This window comes from Mus musculus, chromosome X, assembly GCF_000001635.26.
Source record: "Mus musculus strain C57BL/6J chromosome X, GRCm38.p6 C57BL/6J".
NCBI lineage: Eukaryota > Metazoa > Chordata > Mammalia > Rodentia > Muridae > Mus > Mus musculus.
The window spans coordinates 70,450,193-70,459,752 of NC_000086.7; positions in this window are offsets into that span (position 1 = coordinate 70,450,193).

The window sequence follows — 9,560 nt, forward strand, 5'->3', positions numbered from 1 at the left end:
ACTGTAAACATTTACCTGGTTCCTGTAAGTCCTTCTGAAGTCATTCCTTTGTTTTGTGTCAGTAACTTCAATGTACTTTGCCTGCTGTGACATCCTACCCTTTGTTTTCTATATTATATAAGACTGGTGTTCACTTTGTGACAATACATTCAGATTCTACACAATCTCCTGTGTGTGTCATTCACAGACTCCTTGCCCATCTGCACCCAGAGACCCGTCCTAAGCAGACAAGGGGCCCAAGAGGGTTGGCGGCAAGAGAATAATCTTTTTCTAGCATATACCTCATAACTCTTCTAGTTTGTTCTCATCATCCAGTTCCAAAGCCAATCTTATGGTGGGTGTGGGTGCGCTCAGGCATGTGTGTCTATATCAGCACCACACTCCTGGCACCATATCTGTCTTACATTAGATTTATATAACAAAACACCATACACTGAGTTAGATCCAAAGCAGACCCCCCCCCCAATGGCATTGCTGCCAACAATGTTCTAAGATGTCACCTTGGATTTAACCCAGGCAGGACTATGACTGGGTAAGCAGAAGGGTTGTTATTGAGTAAACAGAAAACTAAACTCAACATTCCTCAGCAATCTCTTGTGAGTTTCTGTTTACCGGGAAAGCCACTACTTCCATCCTCCTCCTCAATAGTCAACCACCTAGGACATCTAGTTCCCAATTAATCTAAACATCATACAAAACAGATCAAAGACCCCATGCTAACCCCCAAGCTGTTCTGGTCCTCACCCTATCTTCAAGACTTTTCCTACTGGACACAGCCTGAGGCAGCCCAGCAATTTGCTTCCCCAATATACTTTTCTTTCTATCTATGGAGCAATGTAGTGATGTAGTTTAACTCTGTTTGGCTTACACATTTAATATTTAAAATAATCAGAAATTTACTTTTTTTGTCTTCCAATTCTGGGTGTTAGAAGTTCCTTGTCAATGGCTAATTGTATGAGGTGAGGGCTCTTTTCATGGCTTGTAGTGATCATCTGGTTGCTATTAAGTAGTCCAATGACCTTTTTCAGTACACATGCATAACAAACTCTCTAGTTATACTTCGTATAAAACACACTACCATGATAGGATCAAGGCCCTACATTTATAATCTCATTTAATCTTAGTTACTTCTATAGAGGCACCATTCCCAAGCCTAGCCTCATTAGCATTTAAGGCTTTAACAAATGAACTTTGTAGGTACACAAATCTTGCTTCATAAAAACAGTTTCTTAAGCAGGATAAAAAACATAATAAATTAATGAGTAATTATGAATATATTCATTACATCAAAATGTAATATGTCTGTCCTTTTAAAACCATGTTTAACGAAGAGGAAAGATAAGGTAAAGAACAGTAGAAAATAATCTGATGCATTGGCTCCAGTCTATGCTGATAAACATCTGTAGCTACCCTTGTGGCTATTCATTATGATTATGGTGTTATAGAAGATAAGGAAGGCACTAGAACAGAATAGCAATTATGAGTAGCTCATGCATAGAACATAATTGCTTCACATGTTGTCTAATAAAATAACTACATACATATATATAACACATTTATACAAATATAGACACATAAACTGTGTGTATATATTACAAAGATCTTTACATTGTGCAAATCACTAGACTATAAAATGTTGAAAGGCTCTCCTAACACTGTGATCCATCTACTTCCCTCACACTTGTGCCATCTCAGTAGACTCTGGAGTTCTAGGAAGAATACACAGGGGTTCATGGAGAAAATAAACCAAGGGGAAGATGCTGAGAGAGAGGTCAGGGTTTTCCATATAAGTTTATTCTGTCCTTGCTGACAGCACTGGGAGAACCTTGGACATGGTTCTGGACATGACAACCATTGAGTTCTGCCCAATTAAACAGAGTGAAATGAAAACCTATTCTGTGGTCTCTGGAGCAGGTCTGTAGAGAAGAGATGTACTGGGTCCTGAAAAGGATAAAAGCCAATGCTGACTTAAGTAGAACTACCCCAAATAATGAGAATCTAAATAATCTATTATTATTGTCAGACCTATACCAAATATGGGCAAACTTGTTGGCAGAGGACTTTCTCTATCTACCGCAGGAGCTCTGGATCATAAAGTCTTTGTGGTGAGAATTATAGAGAACACATACACAGACCTATGCCCTTCTAAGGTGCTGTTGGCAAACCAGAGTATCATTCCACTATAGTTTGCTCTGGTGAGCCAGTGAGTTTATTAGGTTTACTTACAGAATACGGATTAGGGACTCTGTGCAGGCAGGAATGTGGGTGCCCATAAAGCAGCCTTACTGGAAGGTATGGAGTCAGCATAGATGATTGGTTTCCCTTTGCCACAGAGATAAGGCCTCCCTGTCCTAGTCTTTTCCAGCCTGTGTACTCTAGCACCTCCTACAGGCCCACAAACTACATTCAATAAGAATAGACATTTGCATACAAATGGCTAGAAGGAATGGCTAGGTGCTCAGGTAAGGATCCACTGACCCTCCCCACCCCTTCATTCTATTTAGCCTATAGGCTCAATCATAGCTGATGCTTGCAAGCTAGCACAGCTGATCTGATAAGGGTAGAGTCTGTTTTAGTCAGAGTATAGTAGTCTTTCCTCCAGCTTGGCTCTTATATTCTTTTTGTCAACCTCTAAGATCTAGGGCAGACATTCAAGTCCCTAAGAGTTAGTACCTTGAGAGGAATGAATGTCTTGGCAATGGAGTACAGAAGCATCCTAATTTCTGATACACGTAGTATGAAATATATCTGAGGCCAAGATGGCTTCCCCAAGAGAGGAGCTGTAATAGAAAAATTAGATATAGGGACATCCATTATGTTAGCCTCTGAATTTTCAAGAATATTGGTAAATGAGAGGATGAGATGAAGATGTTGGCTTGCCACTTCTCATGGCAGTGGGGAAGAGTCAGGTAAAGGTAAAGTTGGATCTGTTTTAATCAGCCCTGCCCAAAACTCTAAAAAAAAAAAAAAAGGAAGCTATGGCAGGAGTCAGGTAGCAAAGAGAAAGAGAGAGAAATAGAGGTTACAGAAGATCACCACAGCTTCAACAATTTGATAGAAAGGGAAAAGCAGCCAGGCATAGGAGCACACACTTTTAAAAAAATTAAATTGGATATTTTCTTTATTTACATTTCAAATGGTTTCCCCTTTCCAAGTCTCCCCTTCAAAAACCCCCTATCCCATCCCCACCCTGTCTCTATGAGGGTGCTCCCCCACTCACTCACTCCTGTCTTCCTGTCCTGGCATTCTTCTACACTGGGGCATCCAACACCCTCAGGCCCAAAGGCCACTCCTCCCACTGATGTCCAACAAGGCCATCCTCTGCCACATATGTGGCCAGAGTCATGGGTCCCACCATATGTACTCTTTGGTTAGTGGTCCAGTCCCTGGGAGCTCCAGGGGGTCTGGTCTGTTGACACTGTTGCTCCTCCAATGGGGCTGCAAACTCCCTCAGAGGAGCACACATCTTTTGTTTGTTTGTTTGTTTGGTTGGTTGGTTTTGTTTTGTTTTTCGAGTCAGGGTTTCTCTGTGTAGCCCTGGCTGTCCTGGAACTCACTCTGTAGACCAGGCTGGACTTGAACTCAGAAATCTGACTGCCTCTGCCTCCCAGGTGCTATGGTTAAAGGCGTGCGCCATCACTGCCCTTTAATCTCAGCGCTCTGAAGGTAGAGGCAGGCAGATCTCTATGAATTTGAGACCAGCCTAGTCTACAGAGCTAGTTCCAGGACAGTCAGAGCTATATAGTGCTCTTAATAATGCAAAGACTATGGAGATCAAAGATTATTCAGCAGTAGAATGCTGAAATTAGGGGAATACTTTAAACAAGTAGTGAAGGAGCCTCTTACCACCTGCCTTGCGAGCTTGTGGGACATGGGAACAGATGGGATCAGGTTGAGTGCTGTAGAAGCAGAGGGATTAAGCAATATATCCTTCCTTGAGACCCATGCTTCATAACTTGAGGCAGTATGAGTAGAATGAGGGAAACACCCTGGTGGAGTGGTTCATATGAGACATTAGAGATAGGTGCTTATCACTGGTACAAGTTCCCACAGATATCAGGGGCTGGAGGACAATAGAGGAAGGAGGGGCACTACTGAGGGAATTGGGAATGAGAAGAGCAATGGATGATGCCAAGTTCACTAGGAATAATGGAACTCTATTCAACAGAGTTCAAAGACAAGTTCATTCAGCAGGGACCTGGAGATTGCTATGAGGCTCTCATGGCTTTGCTGAGCCCTTTACTGGGACAGGAGCTGTACAAAATTGGAGAGGTTTTGGCAGACCTAAGTGACTTCTACAAATGTAAACATTGTGCCTGTGAAGTAGACTAACCTAGAGGAGATTAGAAAAAGGCAAAGCAAAGCACTCAAGACGTTAAATTTCAAAAAATCCAAATAACCCAATTGAAAAATGGGTTACAGAGCTAAACAGAAAATTCTCAACAAGGAATCTCAAATAGTGAGAAGCACTTAAAGAAATGTTCAACATCCTTAGTCATCAGGGAGATGCAAATAAAAACAACCTGAGATTCTACCTCACACCAGTCAGAATGGCTAAGATCAGAAACTCAAGTGACAGCAGATGCTGGTGAGGATGTGGAGAAAGAGGAACACTCCTCCATTGCTGGTGGGATTGCAAGCTGGTACAACCACTCTGCAAATTAATCTAGTGGTTTCTCAGAAAATTGGAAATAGTTCTTCCTGAAGACCTGGGCACATACCCAAAAGATGCTCCAACATATAACAAGGACACATGCTCCACTATGTTTATAGCAGCTTTATTTATAATAGCCAGAAGCTGGAAACAATCCAGATGTCCCTCGACTGTAGAATGGATACAGAAAATATGGTTCATTTAAATAATGGCGTACTATTCAGCTATTAGAAAAGAGAACATCATGAATTTTGCAGGCAAATGGATGGAACTAGAAAATATCATCCCGAGTGAGGTAACCCAGACACAAAAGGACATGCATGGTACATGCTCACTGATAAGTGGGTATTAGCCAAAAAGTATAGAATACTCATGACAGAACTCACAGACCCTATGAAGTTTAACAAGAAGGAAGGCCCAAGTGAAGGTGCTTCAATCCCACTTAGAAGGGGTAACAAAATAATCTGGGAGACATGGGGAGGGAGGGACCTAGGTCGGGGAGGAAAAAGGGGGCAGGATCAGGTATGGGGGGAGTCAGGAGAAAAGCCCAGAGGACCAGGAGAATAAATGGAAATATGCAGCAGTGTGGGGTAGGGGTGGGGGAACCTCTAGAAAGCCTCAGAGACCTGGGTTGTGAGAGGCTCCCAGGACACAATGGAGAGGACCTCAGCTGAAATGCCCAACAGTGTGGAGATGGAACCTGAAGAGACCACCTCCAGTAGATAGACAGGCCCCCAGTGGAGGAATGGGGTCACCAACCCATGATTGTTCCTGTATAAAGGAAATGCAGGGACATAAATGGAGCAGAGACTGAAGAATGGCCATCCTGGGACCAGTCCAACTTGGGATTCATCCCATGCACAGACACCAAACCCTGACACTATTACTGATGCAGTGTTGTGCTTGCAGACAGGAGCCTAACATGACCGTCCTCTGAGAGGCTCTACCAGCAGCTGACTGAGACAGATGTAGATACTTATAGCCAACCACTGAATTGAGGTCAGGAAGAGTTACAGGAAGAATTGAAAGAGCTGAAGCGGATTGCAACCCCATAGGAAAAACAACAGTATCAACTAACCCTCACCCCTCAGATCTCCCAGAGACTAAGCCACCAACCAAAGAGCTGGTCCATGGCCCCTGGCACATATGTAGCACAGACTGCCTTGTCTGGCCTCAGTGGGAGTGGATGTGTGCAATCCTGTAGAGACTTGATGCCCCAGGAAAGGGGATGCTGGGGTGAGGGATGTGAGGTGAGAGTGGGTGGGGATGTGAGGGGGCCACGTGGGTGGGCGGGTGGTGGAGCATCCTCTCAGAGGCAAAGGAAAGGGGCATGGGGTGAAGAACTCTGGGAGGGGAACTGAAAAGGGGAGTAACATTTACAATGTAGATAAAATAATTTTTAAAAATAAGAAACAAAAAAGAAAAGAAAAAGGCAAAACAGAAGAGGAGCTCTGTCTGTGTTACTTAAAGGCAAATGTGGCAAGATTTGTGCAGAGCCCAAGTGCCTAAGGAAAAACTGACAGCCAAATTCTATGCTAATGAGCTTCTGGGAGACTAAAGTCTGAAAAGCAATTAGTTGAAAGAAAGCATCCAAATAAGAAATATAGCTGAATATGATTAAGACTGTCCCAAAGTGAGTCATTATCCCCCCCATAGACTATGCAGGGTATAGTTAGTTCCCTGTGGCAAAGATTTATGCTAGGATTGGGGACGGTTTGAAAAGTCAAGGTATCTCACAGCATGGTGAATGGAGAAGCAACAGATGCAACTACAGCCACAGTGCTAACCTTGTACCAACCTCTTGTATCAGGGAATCAGCCTAAGCAGCAAATGAGAATGGAGCCCAGTTTCCCCTTGGCCTTAGGTGGGGGAGAATGGGTCAGCCCCACCAAGTATATTGGAGGTAGAAAAATGCAGAGACTCCATGCTGCCTACATACTTTCCATTATAGCTGCTTGGCCCTCCCCTACCCAGTTCCCAGACTCTACCCATGCATCATAAATACATTGGAGCCCCAGGGTGAACTATGGTAGACTCATGTTATGATTCATTATTAGAACCTTATGAAGACGGAGTAAACTTCCTTTGCATCTCACTCTGAAAGGAATTCTCATAGCTCCCTTTTAATGAGGATCAGAGAGTGAGGGGGGAAGAAGAGAGAGAGGGGAGGGGGAGGAGAGAGAGAGAGAGAGAGAGAGAGAGAGAGAGAGAGAGAGAGAGAGAGAGAGAGAGAGAGAATATCGATTTGTGAGGGATCAATTGAGGTTAGGTTTAAGCCTCATCCCAGAAAGAGATATCCCCAATAATGCAGCCATGCTTACAAGGGAGACAGACTTGTAGGAAGGCACTCAGCTCACTTCTACTTCAAAAGATTCTGGGAGGTATGCTTTGTCTTAGAATCTGAAGAGCCACGGCTCTGGTTCACTTAGTAGAAATGATAATATCCTGAGTACAGACTGAGGAAGTACCACAATAAAAGATGCCAAGTAATCCAGCATGTCCTCCTTTGTCAGTCCCGTACCACAAGGGAGATTTCTCAGGCAACACACCCCTATCCTAAGCGTTCTAAAGCATCCTAACCTTCCCACTATGTTTGGACTGGGAGTATGTTGGATAGGATCCAGTAATACCCCTGCTCTGAACCCAGACAAACACTGTGCAGAGGCGACATGCAAGTGGTTCCTAATTTCCATATTCAGGTCTGAGAGAGCTTAGGGGTTTTCCTACAAAGAGCATTGCCCCTGCCAAGAGGAGGGCCAAGGTCCCGGGCAGTGAAGGTAAGAAATGGAGGAACTCAGGGCAACCTCCACCCTCTCATCTAAATATAGGAACACCCAATGTTGGATCACCAAAATATATACATAAAATATAAATAGGCTTAACAAGATGGGCTCTAATGTGTAATGTCATACTAGTGGAGGGTGTGTGTGTGTGTGTGTGTGTGTGTGTGCGCGCGCGCGCGTGCATGCGCATGCACACGTTTGTATTTGAATGACTTCATGTACAAGAGCCCAAGGAGGCTAGAAGAGGACATTAAATCTAAAACTAGAGTTGCAGAAGTTTATGTGGGTGCTGGAAAACAAGCCCAGTTCCTCTGCAAGAGCAGTACTCATTCTTAGCTGCTAAGTCATGTCTCCAGCCCTGCTAATACAGGACTTTAATGTCCAACTTTCAGCCATTTAAACTCAATCCAGACAGAAATTCGCCAAGGAATCATGGGGAGTGCTATTTCATACAGAAATGGATCTAATAGGTACTTCTGCAACACTCTATGCAGCAAAGACATCAGTTATTCTGCAACAGTGAAAGCCTTGCCGGAGAGAGGTCTTTCTCCTCTGGAGCAGTATTTTTATGTTCATCCAGGGAATCCCTTGTGTCTAGAGGAAAAGGTACCTTTCCAAACCTAAAATGAGTTCCCAGCCTCTCAGGTCATCTTCATGTCTAGCTACGCCTAGTGATGTAGACCTGAGAATGTGGGCAGTAGCACCCTTTGATCAGGATGCTGCCAAAGACATCATACATGACTCAGGTCCCCTGAGAGAGGAGCATCACAACACATCCAGTTGGCCATCTCCTAAACATGCTAGCTAGACAAGTGATGTGTCAGCATGTCAACTTTCTGCTCCATAAAAACAACATTGTTGCCCTTTTCTGTTTAAGGTGATCTATCAAACTTTTAGCCCAAGCCATGTGATGCCTCCTTGTTTTAACACTCTTCAGGACTGGCAGTGTCACAGGATGTAGTAGCTAAGAAACATGAGGCTCCCGGTGAGAACCCATAGACTATATGTACTTGTACAACCTTGATTCTCATCAAAACATAGTTAATTCAAGAATGATGAACAATGATGGAGCTACAGCTATGTGCTTCTTCTGATACAAATAAGGGATAGCATGAAATCTAAAGACCCTCCTATGAAAGCTGGTCAGCTACCTATTAGTGTAGCAGCACATAGAAAAGTAGAGGACACCCTGCTTCTGGTATCTCTTCAGCCTTCATATGTGCTCTTCCTAAACATAGACTACTACTGGGTCTTTGAAGTAATGCAAAGAACAAGAAATCTGGCAGTTGGCTTTCACAGATAACTTCAATTAATTTGACCAGGAAACAGCAATCGAGATGTGGGTTGGGTTTTGTACCTGCATATATGTTCTATGCAACCATTCATCTGGGGTATGGTGCTCAGAAATGAGGATAGCCATCTACTCAAAAGCAGCTCTGGTATCCCATTGCCTGCCTACATAGGACTACTTCTTTCTACTTCCCATTTCCATGAATAAACAAAATCTCCACACTGGAGACATAGTGACACCAAAGTCCTGGGCCTTTGGGAGCAGTAGTGGCAGACACCTCTTCATTTCTTCAAAGGGAAAAGAGTTGTGGCATCCAAGTGCCAAGACTGAGAACCAGTGGTACCTCAAACAGAAGCAAAGCTCCTGGCAGCTGAGTACCAGCAACTGCCTTGACTTAACAAAGTTTTTTATGAAATCCAAGGAGCTCAAGAAAGAATTTATGCCTGATCTCTGGCTACATGCAGGGTATTTCTTATCAACAGCCACAGGATTCCTTACAGATTCTTTCAACCTGAAAGACCTCCCAGTAAAATTCCTCCTAAGCTTCAGAAACAGTTAAGAGAGCTAGATAAAACTGTGTAGTGCAACTGCAGGCATGCTCTAGAACCTCAGAAAGTCTAGAAAGCCCCCAAAGCTCTCACAATGGCAGAAGGCCATCAAGCAAGCACTGGGGATGGGTGGCAAGAGTTTCTTCCCTCTACTGCTGCTTGAAGAAACAGCAAAGGATGCTCACCCTACCTGCCTGCTTTACTTGCCTGTGGTAGCCGGAGGGTGTCCTTGTCATTAGGTGAGATTAATTCAGGTTTTTCTACAGAATAAAATACACACAGTA